Raw genomic sequence first — 21,773 nt, 5'->3', positions numbered from 1 at the left:
TGGACACGCTGGGGGGGAACAACACACACTGGGACTTGTTCCGGGGGCTGGGGGGAGGGACAGTATCAGGATAAATAGCTAATGCATCATGCTGGGCTTAATACCTAGGTGATGGGTTGATAGGTGAGCAAACCACCATGGCACACGTTTGCCCATGTAACAAACCGGCACATCCTGCACATGCATCCTGGAACTTAAAATAAAATGAAATTAAACTTTAAAAAGAGAAATAAAAATTGCAGGAGGTCAAAAGGATTAAATTATTTTAAATAGAGCCTCCCATACACAGGCCATCTCTCCCCACTTTTTCATGTGGCTGGGTAGGATCATGGAGCTGATATTTATTTCATTTCTATCCCAATCGTGTTCAAATTTATAGAAGGTGTCATCTCCTAAAGTTGTGGGATTGTGATGATGTGGAACTTATTTTTTAACATTATGCAAGAAGCTTGTCATTGAGTGACAGCTGTTCTTCAAAGTAGGGCATTTAAAACTTTGGAAGGCTACCCACATATTCCAGTGATGATAATAAAAATACAAATAATAATAGCTAATATTTATTAAGAATGTACTAGGTGCCAACCTCTGTGCTGAGTACCTTCTCCGGGTTATCTCATTTAATCCTCACAACAAACCTATATGGCGGGCACTATTGTGATTTTACCGATGAGGAAACTGAGGTGCAGAAGGGATGTTAGAATTAAAACTTTCCAATGCATAGATAATAAATATGTGTTAAATTATTCTTGGTTAAGACACTCAGCTGAGATTCAGAGCCTGGTCTGTTTTTTTGTTTGTTTGCTTGTTTTTTGAGACAGAGTCTCACTTTGTCGCCCAGGCTGGACTGCAGCGGCGCAATCTCGGTCCACTGCAACCTCCATTTCCCGGGTTCAAGCAATTCTCCCGCCTCAACCTCCTTAGTAGGTGGGATTACAGGAATGCGCCACCATGCCCAGCTAATTTTTGTATTTTTAGTAGAGCCGGGGTTTCACCATGTTGGCGAGGCTGGTCTCAAACTCCTGACCTTGTGATCTGCCCACCTCGGCCTCCCAAAGTGCTGGGATTACAGGCATGAGCCACTGCACCCAGCCAGTCTGTCTGGTTTTAAAAGCTGAGTGAGGCCAGGCGCGGTGGCTCACGCCTGTAATCACACCATTTTGGAAAGCCAAGGCGGGTGGATCACCTGTGGTCAGGAGTTCGAGACCTGCCTGGCCAATGATGTGAAACCCCTGTCTATTAAAAATACAAAAAAATTAGCCAGTCATGGTGACATGGGCCTGTAATCCCAGCTACTCAGGAGGCTGAGACAGGAGAATCGCTTGAACCGGGGAGGTAGAGGTTGCTGAGCCGAGATCGCACCATAGCATTCCAGCCTGGGCAACAGAGTGAGACTCCATCTCTAAAACAAACAAACAAACAAACAAACAAAAACCTGAGCTGGGCTAGTTATAATGCCCCAAGCAGGCTGGGGAGATAAAATATAGAGAGTGGGACTAGAGACAAACACAGGCAGATAGGAAAAAATGCTAAGCTGAACGCTAATGGGCCAAAACATTTGGTACATCTAAGGAAACAGAGTGTGGCACATGGCTCCTTGGAGGTGTGTATGGTGGCTGCCCATCCCCTTGGTGGAATATTCTGGCAAGAACCTGGGTTTGTGTTTTGTCTCAGAGGTGGCTGCCTGTCTGCGGTTACACCGCGGCTCATTGACCTGGGCGCTTAGCAGTCTTTTTTGATTCTGGGATGAAAAGAGCCATATGAATGGAACTTTCATTCACTCGTGGGTCCGCCTGCCCATCAAGTTTGAGGCCAGACCTGGAAAGGGTTCTTCTGTGCCCAGGGGAGCCACAGTGGGCACCGTGTCCTGCGAGCAGAATGCCTTTCTCCTTCGTTGTTTTGCAAGGCTATGTTTAGACTGGGATTTCCTACCCTCTCAACTAAGACTATTTAGAAATACCAGTTCTTCATACTTTTCATTCTTGAAAATAATGGTTCACAAGCATGTTTAAATATATCAGTATGATTTGTTTTTAGCTTTGAAGTGACCAAAAAGCCTATCGGTTTTCTTTTAAAAACATAAAAGTTCAGGTAGGGCGTGGTGGCTCATGCCTGTAATCCCAGCACTTTGGGAGGCCAAGGCGGGCAGATCACGAGGTCAAGAAATCGAGATGATCCTGGCTAACACGGTGAAACCCCGTCTTTACTAAAATAAAATACAAAAAAATTAGCTGGGTGTGGTGGTGGGTGCCTATAGTCCCAGTTACTTGGGAGGCTGAGGCAGGAGAATGGCATGAACCTAGGAGGTGGAGCTTGCAGTAAGCCGAGATTGTGCCACTGCACTCCAGCCTGGGTGACAGAGCAAGACTCTGTCACAAAAAATAAAAATTAAAAAATTAAAAATTAAAAATAAATAAAAATTCAACTGTTTTTTGTTTCCAGAGCATCAGTATTTCTCTGGAGAGAATAAAATATACCATGCCAAATCATCCTAGTATAATGACAGCACATTTAAAACCAGACAACGTCTAAATTATCAAGTTAGTATCAGACCAAAAACACAGTTAGTTAAAGGTAAAATTTGATAACTTAAAAGCCAATTACATTAAAATAAATAAATTTTATATCAACTTATTGCTGCACAATAAGAAAATTGAACCCTTTAAAATAAATACCTTTTGAAGGAAGAGCAAAGTTTCATGGAAATGCATTTCCTTGTTGTTTTTTTTTGTTTTTGAGGCGGAGTCTTGCTGTGTCACCCAGGCTGGAGTGCAGTGGCACCATCTCGACTCACTACAACCTCCACCTCCCTGGTTCAAGCAATTATCTTGCCTTAGCCTCCTGAGTAGCTAGGGTTACAGGCACCTGCCACCATGCCCAGCTATTTTTTTTTTCTTTTTTTTTTTTTAGTAAAGATGGGGTTTCACCATGTTGGCCAGGCTGGTCTTGAACTCCTGAGCTCAAGTGATCTGCCTGCCTTGGCCTCCCAAAGTGCTAGGAGTACACGTGTGAGCCACCATACCTGGCCAGGAAATGCATTTCCTCACCTGAGAAATTGGAGAGGAGAGTGTTGTGTGTTGCAGCCCAAGGAGATTCCATTTGAATTAAAACGGGTAATTGGCAAATAGAAAATATTGAAACCAATTTTCATAGCAATTGCCTGTTGTCCAAGAAAAGGCTGAGACTTCCTGGCACAAGGTGTCCCCACTGTGTGTGTGTGCTGACATGCATATGTGTGACCATGTATGCAAGCAGCTGAAGAATGTGCCAGAAGCAGAATCCCTGATGCCCCAGCTTAGGCTGATTGCCCCTTGCCGCACCTCACACTTGGGAGAGGTTTGCTGCTTGCAAAGACAGCTAGGTGGGCCCATTCTAATCTGTTGGGAAAGAGCTTTTTTGATTGTCCCCATGACAGTGGATGTGTCCTGAGTAGCTACGATGTACCAAGCATTTGACAAGTGCTATTTTATCCAGTCCTCGCTCATTCCTATAAGGATGCTGTCGTTATTATCCTCTTTTCTCAAGTAGGAAAACTGGACTTAGAGACAGTAAGTGACTCGTCAAAGTTATATAGCTGGGAAATGGCTAACCTGGGGTTTCATGAATGATTTTGTGAGACTCTGGGCCTAACCAGTCCTGCTTCTGGGATCTGGGGTCCAATTAGTAACAATAACTCACTGACTTCTCAGTCCAGCCCTATGGGTTAGATATTACTATCAGGTCCATTTAGTAGATAAGGCTGTCGAGAACAGGAAGCTTAGAGAGCAGGTCCCAACCTTATGCAGCTGATATGTGGTAGCTCCAGAATGGAACTATGATTATTTTGGCTCCTGAAACCATGCCATAAACTACACCAAGCTGCCTCCCAATGACTAACGTTCCTTCTTTGCACCATTCTCAGGCAGTTCTGGGAGCACTGGGGCACAATTTCGGTGGCGTAGACTTCTGTCTCATGACAAGTACTTGGCTGTCAGCAACAGGGTGGCCCCTCAGCTGCATAGGCTGGCCAAAAGACTTGGGGCAAGGTCCTGTTGATGCAGGTGGAGACAAGAACTGGCCCTCTGCTCTCTCAATGTTACAAGACCAATGAAGATGTACACATGAGTTAGGTACAAATACAGCAAATGAAGAAATGAGCCATTATGAACAAAAGAGAGAAACTGGGAAAACTATTATTTTAAGTGCTCATTTGAATTTATAAAATGTCTTTACATTAAAAAAATGTATTTGTGGGACGGGCGTGGTGGCTCATGCCTGTAATCCCAGCACTTTGGGAGGCCGAGGCGGGTGGATCAGGAGGTCAGGAGATTGAGACCATCCTGGCTAACATGCTGAAACCCCGTCTCTACTAAAAATATGAAAAATTAGGCCGGGTGCGGTGGCTCACGCCTGTAATTCCAGCACTTTGGGAGGCTGAGGTGGGCGGATCACGAGGTCAGGAAATCGAGACCATCCTGGCGAACACGGTGAAACCCTGTCTCTACTAAAAATACAAAAAAATTAGCCGGGCGTGGTGGTGGGCGCCTGTAGTCCCAGCTTCTCGGGAGGCTGAGGCAGGAGAATGGCATGAACCAGAGAGGTGGAGCTTGCAGTGAGCGGAGGCCGCGCCACTGCACTCCAGCCTGGGAGACAGAGCGAGACTCCATCTCAAAAAAAAAAAAAAAAAAAAATTAGCCAGGCTTGGTGGCACGCACCTGTAGTCCCAGCTGCTTGGGAGACTGAGGCAAGAGAATCGCTTGAACCCGGGAGATGGAGGTTGCAGTGAGCCGAGATTGTGCCACTACAGCCTAGACAACAGAGCCAGACTCTGTCTCAAAAAAAAAAAAAATTTTTTATTGTGACCAATCACCATGCCTGCCCTAGGTCATGTACCCATGTACCCATTTTTTGCACGGAGAAAAGAGTCTCATACTTGGCAGATCAGCAGGACCACAAAGAGGAGGGAAGGAGATTTTCCCAAGGGAAGGGGAGCTGGGCAGACCCAAAGAAATGACTGTACTTGGGGTTTCCGATTTCAATAATTTATTTGGGAAATTATTTAATTTTTAATTTTTAAATTAAATTAAATTTTAAATTTCTTTTTAGAGATGGGGTCTTGCTCTGTCACCCAGGCTAGAGTACGGTGGCGCAATCATAGCTTGCTGCAACCTAGTATTCCTGGGCTCAAATGTTCCTCCTGCCTAGGGAAATCATTTCTGATGCAGCTACCTGTGCTGGGGGAAAGTCAATGCAGGAAACTTAACAAAAATTACAGGAAAAGTTTGTAAAGACTCTCCCGTAGCACATATAAAATTATATCCATCTTGCCGGGCTCAGCGGCTCACACCTGTAATCCCAGCACTTTGGGAGGCCGGGGTGGGCGGATCATGAGGTCAGGCGTTTGAGACCAGCCTGGTCAATATGGTGAAACCCCGTCTCTACTAAAAATACAAAAATTAGCCAGGCGTGGTGGCGCATATCTGTAGTCCCGGCTACTCAGGAGGCTGAGGCAGAAGAATCGCTTGAACCCAGGAGGCGGAGGTTGCAGTGAGCCAAGATTGCGCCATTGCGCTCCAGCCTGGGCAACAGTGAGACTCCATCTCAAAAACAAAACAAAACAAAACAAAAAACATATCCATCTAAGCCTTAGATTCTAAGGTAATGTCCCTTCAAAAGCGTTAGGAGGCTGGGAGCGGTGGCTCAAGCCTGTAATCCCAGCACTTTGGGAGGCCGAGACGGGTGGATCACGAGGTCAGAAGATCGAGACCATCCTGGCTAACACCGTGAAACCCCGTCTCAACTACAAAATACAAAAAACTAGCCGGGCCAGGTGGCGGGCGCCTGTGGTCCCAGCTACTCAGGAGGCTGAGACAGTAGAATGGCATAAACCCGGGAGGCGGAGCTTGCAGTGAGCTGAGATCCGGCCACTGCACTCCATCCTGGGCGACAGAGCCAGACTCCATCTCAAAAAAAAAAAAAAAAAAAAAAAAAAAAAAAAAAAGCGTTAGGAATTTTAAAAAGAATCCCGGAAGGGAAAGAGTAAAAGCTTGTCTTGCTGATCTTTGCAGATAAAATGAAGTGTAGACAAGATGGAAAACCAGGAAGTCTTTCCCAGCTAGCTCTGGGGTGGCATGATTTGCTCGGGTAGGTCTCCAGGGCCTGTCCACTCAGGGAGCTTCTCCCGCAGGTCTCAGCCCCACAGCAAGCCCCAGGGTCACAGCCAGGGCCCACCTGTGCCTCTGGGGCTGAGTTAATGATTTTTGTTTTCAGGGCTCTCCTCTGCCTCTCACAAGCATTAAATCCACATCTTTTTATCCCTGTTTTCCAAAAAAGGCAGCAGACTCTCCTCCCCGACAAAGCAAATAGAAAACAGCACATTCTAGGAAGGCCCTCCCTGACCAACGTTTGTGCCCATGTCATTACTAAATATTCCCGCTTCCAACGGCTGCCCACCTCTCCTTAATGACTGCTCTATTTCAGTAGCCGGCCCTCCATAAATCCTTCCGGGCGTTCTACTCTAAACAGGCCTCTTCTCACGCGGAGGCAGGTCTCCTTGCCAGCTTCGTAGACATGCGCCAGCTCCCAGGGATGCTCTGATGTGCCCAGCCTGGCCTGGGCATTTATGAGCATCGCAGCCAGTGGCCAAGGGGCTGCCTCTTGCCCAGGGCTTAGAGAGGATCAGTTCCCACGGCCCAGGCCCACATGGGAAGCACACCCCAGGCAGAGTTGTAATGAGGCATTTAGGGAGCTGAGACAGGCCCCAGGCAAAACTGGGCAAAAGGTGCGGCCTGAGACATTTCTGAGGTATTAATGTATATTTCCTTCTCTGTGTTTTTCCCTCCTCCGCCCTATTTCCAAGCATCTCACTGGGCCTTTTGTAATTACTTACCTCAGGGAATTTTGCTCTACTAAAAGCTTAAAGCGTGTGCATGTCTGGAAGAAGAGGATCCTGTCTTGAAAAACTCTCAGCTTGTTGGACAGATTTTGCTAGAGGTCCCAAAGAAGAGCTGGGAGAGAGGGGACTGTCTTCAGGCCACAGAAAGGCTCCTGCTGGTACTCAAGGAAGCAGGATGCCCCTGCTGAGGCTCTCAGACTGGATAATGCTACAGAAACTGAAAGGCAGGAGTTTGAGACCAGCCTGGTTAATGTGGCAAAACCCTGTCTCTACTAAAAATACAAAAATTAGCCGGGTGTGGTGGCAGGCACCTGTAATCCCAGCTACTTGGGAGGCTGAGGCAGGAGAATTGCTTCAATCCAGGAGGTGGAGGTTGCAGTGAGCTGAGATGGCACCACTGCACTCCAGCCTGGGCGACAAGAGTGAAACTCCATCTCAAAAAAAAAAAACAAAACAAAAGAGGACGCTGAAAGGCACGCCACAGGAACCTCAAAGCCTGACTGATGCCACCATAATGCTGCTATGATGGACAGGACAGGTAGTGCCATGTCCCTGGGGCCCCGTGGGCCTCTCTGGTCTTTGTGAAACAACGGGAGGGAGCTCCGATTCTGAGTCAGGTGAAACGTCCCTCAACTGCGCCGGCAGCAGCTTCAGAGTCATCTGTATGTTAATTTGAAGATGTGATAGGCAGAATCGTGGCTCCTTCAAAGATGTCCCATCTGAATCCCTGGAACCTATGAATATAGCACCTGACCTGGCAAAGGAAATTCAGGGAGACTCTCTGGGGTCATCCTGGTGGGCTCAATGTAAACACAAGGGGCTCTGACTGTGGGAGAAGTGGTTGAAAGAAGAGAATCTAGAGATCTAGAGATCTGCAGATGCTCTGTTGTTGGCTCTGAAGATGGAAAAGATGCGGGTAGCCTCTAGAAGCTGGAGAAGGCAGATACAGATCCTATCTTAGAGGCTTCAAATGGAACACAGGTCCAGGGGGTTGGATTTCTTATCTTATAACAATTATAAGATAAGAAATCTGAGTTTTAAACCACTAAGTTTATGATGACTTGTTACAGCAACCATGGAAATAAATTGAGGCCAGGCATCGTGGCTCACACTTGTAATCTCAACACTTTGGGAGGCTAAGGCAGGAGGATCTCTTGAGCCCAGGAATTCAAGACCAGCCTGGGTAACATAAGGAGACCCCAGTCTCTACAAGCAATAAAAAATGTAGACATGGTAGCACACACTTGTGGTCCCAGCTACTCAGGAGGCTGAGGTGGGAGGATTGCTTGGCCCTGGAGGGTTGGGGCTTCAGCGAGTCCTGATTGCATCACCGCACTCCAGCCTGGGCAACAGAGAGAGACCCTGTCTCAAAACCGAAAAGAAAAAATAATAAGTAAGTAATACTAAATGAAATGAGTATTTCATACACATTGGCCACTTCTGCCTCACAGCTTCTCTCCTCTCTGGCTGTGCTTCCTCCAGACTTTCCATTTTGCCCATGTCTTAGGGACCCCACGAACATTTAGTTCCACACAGTTCAATCCCACATGCATTCCCTGTGTGCCATTCCCCATTGCATGCCATGGAGTGCAGTAGGGTTGGAAACAAGAGGACCAGCAGAAGCCTTTCCTCATCCTCAAGACAGTCCCCTCTCTCCCCATTCTTCTTTGTCACCTCTAGCAAAACCTGTCCACCACTCCTTCCCTCTGGAGCAGTGAGCTCCAGAGAGACAGACACACATGTGACTAATTCAGGCACGCACAAGGCAGGCTGTGGCAAGTGTGGTTCCAGAAGCATGAACCAAGTGCTATGAGTGTAGGGGAAGAAAGCAATACATATCAGCTGGGAGACTGAATTACTCATCTCATTTGAGGACAAAGCCAAAGGCAGGATTGAACTCAAGTTGGGATGAGAACTACCTGGTACACATACTTGAGGCATCTATGGCAATGGCAATGTGTCTTGCCAATGGCAGATATCACTAATCAATTACTAATTCATTTTTCTCTGGAGAGCTCAGACGCTGTCTCAGAAGTTTTCTCAATTTAGTGCTCCTGGCAGCCAACAATCACTGAACATATTTGGCACTCATGGTAAAAGCCTATTTGCCACATCTATAGTTAAGGTATTTGTCACATTGAGATGGTGCCAGGTAAATAATGTAGAAAAGAAATGTCTGAACCCCAATCACCCCTTTTCCTCTTTATTGCTGCCTGGAAGTGCCCTGCTTGGGCTATCTGTACCCTCTAGTTATTCCGGGTTGTCCAGTATCTAGGGTTCCGACTCCTAAAAGATTGCTGGCTTGTATTGCGATCCCTCAGGGCAAGACAATAGAGAATGTTCCTCCCAGGGTAACAATAAAAGAATTCTATGACTTCTCTTTAGACCTCAGGCTCCAAGGTGAGGGCAATAGAGATTGGTGTGAGGTCTCGAAGAAGGTTCAGGAACTAAATTTACAAAAGATAAGCTTCCAAAGTGAGGGTCCTTGCTACCCAAGTATGCCCCAAAGTGGTCTTGGGCAGCAACTAAATGGAAAATGACCCAGGATCCTAAGAACTCCACAAAGAGGGAAGGGGTGGTCAGCCAGGTGGAACATGGATGCCGGCCTGGCCCTGCCTGGATGACCTGAATTTACTATTTTAATGACAAATTAATACATTCTCACTTAAAAAAAATCCAAGCAACAGAAAAATATAACATTTCAAGTTTCCTTTTCCTCTAACCTCATTCTTACTCCCCAAATGTAACCTTTAAGTTAAAAAAAATCCTTCTAGAAAAATTCTATTCACAGAACATATATGTGAATATATGTTTGTGATGAAGTGCCCCCCCCACCATAAACTTAAAAAGGATTGTGATCACCCTGAACACACTGCTCTGAAATGTCCTAATTTTCACCAGCTAATCATCCCACGATGGTACATACAGGGGCAGGGGCAAGACTGGGCACTGGAGCTAGACTTACTCGGATAAAATTCTGGCTAGGCACTTATTACCTGAGTGACCTTGGGCAAGTTTCTTAACCTCTCTACATCCCCCTACATGGAGAGACACCTCCAGACATAGAAAAATACCTTTTCTTGATGGGCGTGGTGGCTCATGCCTATAATCCCAGCACTTTGGGATGCCAAGGTGGGAGGATCGCTTGAGCTCAGGAGTTTGAGACCAGCCTGGGCAACATAGAGAAACCCTGTCTCTACAAAAATAAAAAAAATTAGTTGGCTGTGGTGGCACGTACCTGTAGTCTCAGCTACTCAGGAGGCTGAGACAGGAGGATCACTTGAGCCCAGGAGACCAAGTTTGCAGTATGCTATGACAGCACCACTACACTCCAGCCTGAGTGACAGAGTGAGACCCTGTCTAAAAATTTAAAAAATAAAATAAAATAAAGAATATACATTTTCCTTTTCAAAATTATTGTTTTTGGCCAATGTAGTATAGTGTATGTGTACTTTTTTTTTTAATCAGTGCTATCTGGTATGTGTAACTATTTCAATTTGGTCCACAGTCACTGTGGTTTGATTGCTGCTCTGTAAGGTCCTCCCTTCCAGGGCTGGATGATTATGACCCGACAGCCACAATCTCCAGTGCCCAAAGGAAATCTCCCTCATGGGAAAACTTGGCTACTGGCCTCATCCCCCAAGACACAGCTCAGAGAGCTCCTGCCTCCTAAGCATCCCTAAGCCCTGCTTCAGGTGGGCATGCCTGGTCCATTGACACCCTTCTGTTATGACCGTCGCAGCCCTCTTCCTGCAGGTCCACGTCCTCTAGTAGTCTAGGAACGCCTAGAAGGCAGGGGCTCTGGTTTATTTATCTTTAGGATTCCAGTGAGAGTGCTTGGTGTTTGAAACAGAATGTACATTCAAGGAGAGTTGAATGAATGAATGACTAAACATCTCAGACTTAACATGTTCAAAACAGAGCTCTCTATACCGCACGCTCTCCTCCCCACCCTGGTAAACAGCACCCCTGCCATCTTGTCATCCAGCCAAGAGCCTTGGCGCCATGTTTGACTCCTCTCTTTCCTTACCTCCCATGTCATCGCAGCCCAGTGCTCCAACTCCAAAATATGCCCCCAGTCCCACCCCTTCCCTCCACCTGCCACACCATTATGCAACTCAGAGCCATAGTCATCTCTCACCTCCATTATATAATGGCTTCCTAACCTGTCTCCCTGCCTCCTTTTGCCCCACCCATGCTTTATTGCAGAGTCAGATTAATCTTCCTACCAAGCCAAATGCGCCATGCTTCTAGCCTGCTCAAAGCCCCTCCTCCAGTGACTTTCCACGTACCTTACCATAGAATCCAAATGTCCTGCTGAGAGCTACAGTCCAGCTTATCTGAAGGGTGCCCTGTGGTCCCCCCATTACACACCACTCTCCTCCCATCCTAATCATTCTTCTGCAGACCCCCAGCCTCGAAGAAACGCCTTGAGCATGCCAAGCCCTCTTCTCTCCCAGGCCCTCTCTCTGGAATGGTCCTCCTGACCTCAGCTACTCCCTTCTCCATCTGGGATGCAGTGTAAATTTCACCTCCCCTAAATGTCTCTCTGATGACTCTCCTCACATCACTTATTGGCACTCTGTCTGCTTTACTTTACTACTTTGACATCATCCTATTTATTATTTGTTTCTTGCCCCACTAGAATGTCCACCACAGGAAGCAGAAACTTTTCTTGCCTTGTTCAGTGCTGTATCCCATGTGCTTAGACCAGGGCCTAGCACATAGTAGATGCTCAAAAATTATGTGTGGGATGAAGAAACGCCTGGTAACCTGTCTTTGCCATTTTTTTCCTGGAGAAGTTGTGCATTGATTTCAAAGACTTACAATACCAGTACTGCCAGCTAGAAGGAAAGTTGAATTTGAAGAGTAATTGGTAAGATGATTTTTAAAGCTTTGGGTTGTATGGTGCTTAATATTTTCACTTTTCCTACCTATGCAAGGGAGGGTGAGACAGTAGAGAAGTCCTTTTGGGGAATGGAAACCTGTTAGAACTACAGTCTCTAACCAAAAGCCACTTTGAATCCTTCATGCTTTGAGACAAGAGAGCAGAGGAAAAAGTGCCTATGTAATACTCTACTGTAAAACAGCAATCTTAAGCTTCATAGCATTGATGGTATTAGCAACTAATTAAGAAATCTTGATATTACTAAAGATAGAGATAATTGAAATGGAGTCTGAGAGGCTTCAGATATCTGTAATTAGTTCAAAGTCAAGTACTAAGAAAAGGTGTCCCTGATGGAACAGTCCTTCCTGAAGAAAACCGGGGACATTCAAACCAGTGTGTCCTCAAACCACTCAACAGAGTTGCACTGCCACTAAAAAAGAATCTTCCATCTGTGTTTACATGTGGAATTATTCACAGCCAAAAAAGATGGTTATAGTATCAAGTGAGGCTGGGGCACCCTTTGGATTTGTAAATTGCTGAATTGCATTTGAAAAACTTCATTCAAGGAGTGCAATTGGTAATATGGAGATACTTTCTGCGGGGAATCAAGGGGACTTCCTCAAAAAGTGCCATGTCATATAGTGTGTGCTTTTGAGCTCCATCTCATCTGCTATTTGGGACATAACAGAAATCTGAGCTCTATTCCAGGAGTGTCAATGTCTAGTTGAAAACAATAGAGTAAAATAAAATATCTATCAAGCTAGTTATTAAAAACCAACAAGTGACCAGGCGCAGTGGCTCAAGCCTGTAATCCCCGCGCTTTGGGAGGCCAAGGCAGGTGGATCACAGGAGGTCAGGAGTTCGAGACCAGCCTGACCAACATGGAGAAACCCCCTCTCTACTAAAAAAAAAAAAAAAAAGAAAAAGAAAAAATTACAAAAAGTAGCCGGGCATAGTAGCACATGCCTGTAATCCCAGCTACTCCAGAGGCTGAGGCAGGAGAATCGCTTGAACTTGGGTGGCGGAAGTTGAGGTGAGCCAAGATCACTCCATTATACTCCAACCTGCGCAACAAGAGCGAGACTCCATCTCAAAACAAAACAAAACAAAACAAAAACAACCACCAACAGGCTCAGAGGTTCTCTATCATTGCCTGCCCCAACAAACTTGAAGAATACTTCTTTTGTTTTTCTTCTGAGACAGAGTCTTGCTCTGTCGCCCAGGTTGGAGTGCAGTGGCATGATCTTGGCTCACTGCAACCTCTGCTTCCCGGGTTCAAGCAGTTCTCCTGCCTCAGCCTCTGCAAAACTGTATGTTACTAAAACTCGTCCAACTGTACGCTTAAAATGGGTGTATTTTATGTTACGTAAATTATGCCCCATCAAAGCTGCTTAAAAAATGGATCAACCCAATCTGTATGTGTAGATACAATGTCCAAACCATGCTCATCTTCTCCACCCACCTTCTCCGGAATCCCTGTTCTCTCAATGGATGGTGTCACATCCACCCATATGCCTGGGTGTCTGCCATTATTAATCTCTCTACACCTACGTGTCACCTACATCTCACCTACTTCTGACCAGTTCTGCCTCTCTAATATCTCTGGAATCTGTTCACATCTCCCCATCCCTGATTCCACCACCTAGTTCAGGCTGTCATAGTTTCTTTTGAAAGGCTGTGAGTGCTTCCTAATGATGGGCCTGCTCTCACCTCCCAATGCCTTTCCCCTCCACCTCAATGATAAAACCCCTTCAACCACTCGCTATGGTCCTCAGGATAGAACTCCAGCTTCCCAGCAGGGCACGGTTTACAAGACCTCCCACAACCCAGCATCTGTTTATTTTCCCAGCCTTATCGCTTGGCAAACTAAACTCTAAACCAGATTGACTTACTTATCTTTTTCTATTCTCTGAAACATGATAAGCTTTCCTTCTCTGCCTTGCTCAGGCAGCCTTCTCCCCACACTCAGTCACTAGGGCAGAGACAGTTGGTCGCTTCCCAGTAGTTCCCCTTCTTTAGTAACAACACTGAATTCTATAATACCTGGACACTTTGCCATGCAGTCAAAGACCTCATACCCTAGCCTTCCTTGCAGCTATGTAGAACAATGTGATGTGTTTTGGTCAAGGAGGAAAGTATGGCATATCAAAAGGCCTCCTTAAAAGGCGAGGGCATCTCTTCCTTCCCTTCTATGTTTATGCTGCCTGGAATGAGGCTGTTGCACCTGGAGCTCCTGCAACCATCTTAGACCAAGAGGTGATGTGGAGATGGAGCCACACATGGCAGTGCAACAAGAAACAGGACCTTATGTTGCTGACACCAGAGCGCCTCAATATCACGAGCCTCTTCATATGTGAGAGAAATTAGCTTCTATCTTGTTTCAGCAATTATTCATTTAGGTCTTGGCTATTTGTAAACAAGCAAGATCTTAACTTATATAAAAAGTGCTTTCAAGTACTTTTTTTTTTCTTTTTTTGAAGCAGAGTCTTGCTCTGTTACCCAGGCTGGAGTACAGTGGTGCGATCTTGGCTCACTGCAACCTCCGTCTCCCAGGTTCAAGTGATTCTCATGCTTCAGCCTCCTGAACAACTGGGATTACCGGCATGTGCCACCACACTTGGCTAATTTTTGTATTATTATTATTATTGTTATTATTTTAGAGACAAGGGTTTCACCATGTTGGCCAGGCTGGTCTTGAACTCCTGGCCTCAAGTGATCTGCCTGCCTCAGTCTCCCAAAGTGCTGGGATTACAGGCATGTGCCACTACACCTGGCCTCAAACACCATTTAAACTGACTGGCCTATTCTGTCTGCCTAACTCTTATTTTTCCTGTGATGCTCAGCTGAGGTGTTGCTTGCACTGGGAAGCCATACTGGCCTTCCAGAGGCAGTTCAGATGCCCCTCCCTCTGGCTTCCACAGCCCCTGGCCCTTCTTCCTATCATGCTCCATTAGGGATAAAATTTGTTCATATTTTGCCACTATCACCAGATTCCCACAGAAAAGGCCCTTCTCTGACTTCACTCTGCTTCCCTCTGTATGCCCAGCATGAGGAACTGGGGCTGGCACAATGGGTTCTCAGTGTGTTTGCTGGATAAGGAAATGTGTTTAACACCCAAGTGTTAACCCAAGAGGAACAATCACACTGCAACTTTGAAAGGGCACCAAGTGAGCAATTATTTCAATTTTATATCAACTCTGCCTCCTAGGAGGGATCTGTAAACGACAGGTCTGGATATATTACATACATCAATAATTGTCAGAGAAACAATCAAAATCTCACTTGCAATCTCAAGAAGCATGAGCCATGCTCTTGATTTTGCAAAAAGTTGGGTAAATCAAAGTCTTTCTCTTACGGTACCTAAGGACATGCTAAAAATTTACCAACCCAGAAGGAAAATATCAAGAACACGAAAAGACAAAATAAGTGACTGCTCTATGACAACAACTTGAAAAAAACCAGAATAAATGTGCAGACTAGTAAGTATATTTATTTAAAATAGATTTCTACCTAGTTACAGATGCCACCTACCTGAAGACACATTAGACACGCACATCTCACTATGCTTGATTGGATTTAAAAACTGTGCCTGTGGTTTCATAATCCAAAGAGTTGTGGGAACCAGAATAGAAATTCAAAATCTTAAAGACCATTTGGATCAAAGATGGGGAGGATTAAAAATGTTATGAGCAATTATGAAATAAAACTGAAGGCTGAATTAGTCAGGTTGGAGAGATAGAAAACAAATTAATGTGGAAAATACACAAATTCTGAGAATTAAAAGCAACAGGCCAAACTTGTTCTGTGTATCACTATAACAACTTAAAAGCCATGGATATCACTGCTTCTTAGAGTAAGAGTGATCCCGTTTGGAATTGTCCGTTGCCACTGACAATTGCAATCGGATTACGAGGAAAAGAGGTTTTTCTTCCTTACAGGATTTCAGCATCAATGTCAAGAGCATGAGTGAATGCCTCACATGGGGGCCTAAAACGTGATATTTTAATGCGCCTAAACTCTGATGAAATCATGGAAAGCATAGCAGCAGGGAACTAAACCCCTGGGAGGCTATTAGCAGTTTAGCATCTCATTTCTTGTGGGAATGTGAATGCCACGTACCCAAGTACTCAAGCACCCACAATGGTGCTCAGTGCCACACCAGGAGGTTCTATACTTCCAATTTACCCACCTGGATCGTCCCATTGCTTTCCCTTCCTCCCCCACCCCTTTCACTCCTGGGACTCTCCCAGCAGCAGGGGGGTTGATGTGAAAGGCTGCAAAGGTATGAGTAATAGCCTGTTTCTTGAAAATACAGAGAAAGCAGTTTTGGCACTAATATCACCTGTTTAGGGGCTCAGAGGGGGCAATATTAAGCTCTAGACTGAAGTTTCAAAGATTCTTTAGTTCTCAGGGTATTTGCCCTCAGGGGCAGCAGTAATAATTTATACAACATCTGTCCCTGGTCCGTGACATTTGAAAACACCAGTTTCGAAAACCAGGAGAGGCCAGGCGCGGTGGCACATGCCTGTAATCCCAGCACTTTGGGAGGCTGAGGCAGGCGGATCGCCTGAGGTCAGTAGTTCAAGACCAGCCTGGCCAACATGGCGAAACCCTGTCTCTACAAAAACTACAAAAATTAGCCGGGTGTGGTGGTGGGCGCCTGTAATTCCAGCTACTTGGGAGGCTGAGGCAGGGAGAACTGCTTTGAATCCAGCAGGCAGAGGTTGCAGTGAGCCAAGATTGCACCACTGTACTCCAGCCTGGGCGACAGAGAGAGACTCCGTGTCAAAAATAAATAAGTAAATAAATACCAGGAGAGACTGAGTCACACCATTCAGTGTATGCATTTCATAAAAACTATAAAGTGGCATCTTGAATCCTCCTGGTTCTTAGGCTGTGATTGTTACTTCCATCAGACTCATAAACAACCACAAAGTCCAACACGCTGCATCTATTTGGACTAATTAGGAGCAAATACTTCTCACTGGAGAAGCTTGAGCCATAAGTGCCATAGGTACATATTTTTAAAGAAACATTCCCTACTCACTAGGGCAGTGAAAAAAATCAATCTGGATGAGAAATCAGGGGTCCTGCTAATGAGCACGGTGGCTTTGACCATTAATAATAATAATAGCGGCCAGGCGTGGTGGCTCAAACCTGTAATCCCAGCACTTTGGGAGGCCGAGACGGGCAGATCACGAGGTCGGGAGATCGAGACCATCCTGGCTAACACCGTGAAACCCCGTCTCTACTAAAAAATACAAAAAACTAGCTGGGCAAGGTGGCGAGCGCCTGTAGTCCCAGCTACTCAGGAGGCTGAGGCAGGAGAATGGCGTAAACCCGGGAGGCGGAGCTTGCAGTGAGCTGAGATCCAGCCACTGCACTCCAGCCTGGGCGACAGAGCGAGACTCCGTCTCAAAAAAAAAAAAAAAAAAAAAAAAAAAAAAAATAATAATAATAATAGCAACACTATGACACATATGGAAGTCTGATCTGAATTATGTGGTTTTCTTTCATACATCCTATATAATTTTCACAACATTGCAGCAAGATAGACTTTGATCCCATTTCACAGTTTAGGAAATGGAGAAAAGAAGGTTACAGAACTAGCTAGTGGTGGAGGCTGGGGTTTGACCCTATCCAGGGAGTTACACCTGCTTACCTGGATGTCGGCCTTCTCAGTTCACCACACAAATCCACCGACCTTGCTGCCCTTCATTTGTTTCTCACCTATTAGATGAGGTTTTTGCTTGGCCAGTCTCTGAAGTCACCTGCTGCTATAAAATGCTCAATTTCCAAGTTGCTGTAGTGAGCTAACCTTTGTTGCTAATTTGAGGTGCTCCTGAAGAGTTGTTTCATCCTGCACAGGGATAGATGTTATAATTTATAATGAACATGTTTGTTGTTTGTAAATGTGTGCTTCTAAACTGCCAGAGAATCCCTGAGAGGAGGCTGGTCTTCCTGACATTCTGTTCACTATTAATTTGTTTTGCAAACCGTTTTAATGGAAGAAAAAATATATAAACCACCACCCTGCCCCTGTGTATACTAGTGGTTCCACAGCATCAGCATCGCTTGGTAACTTATAGAAATGCACCTTCCTCGCTGGGTGTGCTGGCTCATGTCTATAATGAGGGAGGCTGAGGCAGGAGGATGGCTTGAGCCCAGGAGGTGGAGGCTGCAGTGAGCCATGACTCCACCACTGGACTCCAGCCTGGGCGACAGAAGAAGGCCCTAACTCTAAAAAGAAAGAAAGAAATACACATTTCTAGGGCTCAATCTAGAGAGATTGAACAGAACTCTGGGCGTGGGGCTCAGCGATCTGAGTTTTGACAACCCCCCTACCCCCAGTTCCTTTGAGAACGCTGGTCTGAGATGACTGATTCTCAGCTTGGAACACTTGAGTTACTGAGGTGATTGAGCCTAAGAGTCAGTTGGAGCCAGGACTAGCAGGCTGCGAATACGTTCGTTTAACAATGGAATACCATTTTCAAATCATCATGCATTTCTGTTCTGGGTGCCATCTCCTGTGCAGGGGAGGACTGGAAAGACAGGGAAATTCTGGTAGCCTTGGGAAGGCAGAAGGGTGGGACTTGGCTGGCCAGGGGACGGGGACGGAGGGGGAGGGGGGAGGAGGAGGAAGCCGCCAGGCCTCACAACCCATCTGGTTGGAAACGTCCTGCAGTGCCCGAGCCGCAGGAGCCGGAGCCAATTGCAAGTTTATATAATAGAGTCAGTCTCCCCGGGCCTCCCCTCTCCGCCCCACCCCTGCCGTCTTTGGGAATGGGGGAGGAAGGCTTTCTGTGAAATAACAGACTGGATCTAGGACGGAGGATGGCTTTTCTGGGTTGACAACTAGGGGCCAGTGCTGGGTGTGAGAAACTCCTGGGGTCCTGTTTTGGGATCCAGACACCTCGGGCGCCGCGCAGGCCTCCCTGTGCCTCTGGAGCGGCCCCGCCTAGGGGCCGGGAGCTGAAGGGAGGTGTCCGGGTCGAGCGTTCGCGCGGCTGCCTGCCGCACGGTGTGAGCTCGCTGGGTTTATGTAACGACTGCCCTTCGCGGAGTACCGTGTCATGCACCGAATCACGGAGGACAGAGAAGGCGGGGGCCTGGGCCGCGACGCCCGCCCACGTGACCGTCAGATGACTGGGGTCTAAGTTTGCACGCGCTCCTTTACCGTAACGCTGAAGGCTCGTAATCAACATCGATTATTAGTCATCCCCAAGTGACATTTGATATGAGCAACAGCTCAGGACGGGGAAATGGCAACGCGGATGCTGATGGAGACGAGGAACTGGCTGCTGCGACCGCCTCTGATTTGGGCTGGAACGGGAGTTTATGCTGAGTCAAGGAAACCCACCGCGAAGGGTGCCAGGGAAGACAAGGGCACTTTTCTGGACAAAGAATCTTAGATTCTTTGGGGCTAGATGCAGAGAGTCCGGGAGAAACTGTTCACCGGGTGCCGGTCAGGCGGCTGACCACGCAAGCCACACTTTAGATTTGTGGGGTTGGTTTTAGAAGTCACATGAGGTCTGCCTGGACGCCCCTCCCGATCACGTCAATTATCTGTCACAACTTCTCTAGGCTGGAGTGCGCCCCAGGGACCAGCCCCATGCCCCCCACAGGGGAGTTGGTTACAGTTGCAGAATCTCGGCCCCACCCGATCTCCAGAGCCCCAGCCTGCGCTAGAAGGATATCACCAGTGGATGGGGTGGGGGGGGGATGGAGGGAGATGGTGGGGGCGGGAAGGTGGTCACGGATGCAGAGGCTGTCCTGCCTGCTGAGGGAAAGAGCCCGTCCCAAGCCCTACATGGGCTCCTACTGCACTCCAGGATTTGGGGGAATGCAGAATCTTGGTCTTTGAGCTTTCATTAATTCCATAAAGGTTTCTCAAAAGTCTAAGTTCTAGACCCAAGACAGTGGGAATTAAACAGGGCTAAATATGACGCTATTGGCTATACCAGGACCACGCCTGAGCATTGCATGCACGCTCCCGCTATGCATAACTTATTTATTTTAAAAGAAAGAAGGAAGAAAGGGAGAGAAACAAGGTGTTTCTTAACAGTAAAGGCGGGGAGGAGGGGAGAGGCAACTCGTTGCTTTCCCTGGCAACAGTTAACTCCATAAGCAGTTTCCTCACTTAAAAGAAAAACAAATGAAGTAGAGTGGTAGGCTTTTGAAAGGAGGAGCACAGAGCTCCGGTGAGTGGAAACCTGGCTTTTATTTACCTTAGGGCCTTGTTAAAACATATTTGCCTTGAGATAAAAGGTTTTCTTTTGGGACGATCCCAAAATGACTTTGCTTGATTCAATTAAGCAAGACCTAACGAAAGAGAATTCCAGCTTCAAGATATGCATCATCTTACCAGGTGAGTTGTAAATACATTCTGACCAGGTTTCAGAGGCAAGCTCTTGAAAATTTAATGTATTTAAAAAATGCATATCCTTGCTACAAATTACTTTGAAGAAGATCGCTGAGCTGATTGCATGCTGAGATAATTATTCTGTATCACCACTTAGGGAACAAGATTTTTTGATAAATACTACAGTGTCAGTCTTTGTTAATGACTTGGGAGGAGAAGGAAAGAATTCGATATAGCTGAGGCTGGTTTTATTCTCTTGCTTCTTTCCCATGAACGCAGGCTGTGGGAAGCAGGTAGAGTCTTGGTTTATGAACTCTGAACGCTATTGAGTAACCTGCTCACCCGTCAAATCCCTAATCCCAGAATGAAGGTGTCCAGATGGTATTGGAGTAGAATACGAAACTGAGAGGTGAAGCCAGCTGGACTTCTGGGTCAGGTGTCACTTGGAGAACTTTTATGTCTCACAAGAGGATTGTAAAACGCACCAGTCAGCGCTCTGTAGCTAGCTAGAGGTTTGTGAAATGCACCAATCAATGCTCTGTAAAAACGCACCAATAGGCACCCTGTAGCTAGAGGTTTGTAAAATGCACCAACCAGCACCCTGTAAAATGGACCAATCAGCACTCTGTAAAATGGACCAATCAGCAGGACATGGGCGGGGACAAATAAGGGAATAAAAGCTGGCCACCAGGCCGGCAGACGCAACGTGCTTGGATCACTTTCCATGCTGTGGAGTCTCTCTTCTTTCACTCTTCACAATAAGTCTTGCTGCTGCTCAGTGTTTGGGTCTGTGCCATCTTTAAGGGCTGACACTCACCTCGAAGGTCTGCAGCTCCATTCTTGAAGTCTGCGAGACCATGAACCCACCAGAAGGAACAAACTCTGGACACAAAACCAGTCTCCAGCTGGGCAGGGCCCTGCCTGTGCCTTACGCACTTCCCCTCCTGAAGACTCCCACCTGTGAATAGAGAGATGCTAGTGTGTTGCTGGGTGCTGATGGGGTAAAGCCCTAGCCTGTCCCCTTGTTATGGATAATATGGAAGTCAGGGTTCTCAGGTGCTGGTGCACCAGCTCTCCCCACATCCTGCATATGACAGCACAGGCTCATTTCTCACTACTGTGTCCCACTGAGCCTGGATGTGACCTCAGAAGAATCCTTAGCACCGTTAAATCTCTTCATGCTTTTCTTTCTTTCTTTCTTTCTTTCTCTTTCTTTCTTTCTTTCTTTCTTTCTTTCTTTCTTTCTTTCTTTCTTTCTTTCTTTCTTTCTTTCTTTCTTTCTTTCTTTCTTTTCTTTCTTTCTTTCTTTCTTTCTTTCTTTCTTGACAGGGTCTGTCTCTGTCATCCAGGCTGGAGTACAGTGGTGCCACTGTGGCTCACTGCAACCTCCGCCTCCTGAGCTCAAGTGATTCTCCCTCCTCAGCCTCCCTGGTAGCTGGACTACAGGCGCGCACCATCACACCCCGCTAATTTGTGTGTTTTTTGGTAGAGACGGCGTTTCGCCACATCGCCCAGGCTGATCTTCCAACTCCTGGGATCAAGAGATCTGCTTGCTTTGACCTCCCAAAGTGCTGGGCTTATAGGCATGAACCACTGTGCCTGGCCTCATTCTTTCAATAACTTAATAAATACTTACTAGGAATCTATTCTAT

This window comes from Macaca fascicularis, chromosome 7 (assembly GCF_037993035.2).
Source record: "Macaca fascicularis isolate 582-1 chromosome 7, T2T-MFA8v1.1".
Taxonomy (NCBI): domain Eukaryota; kingdom Metazoa; phylum Chordata; class Mammalia; order Primates; family Cercopithecidae; genus Macaca; species Macaca fascicularis.
Note: the sequence above shows the minus strand (reverse complement) of the source record.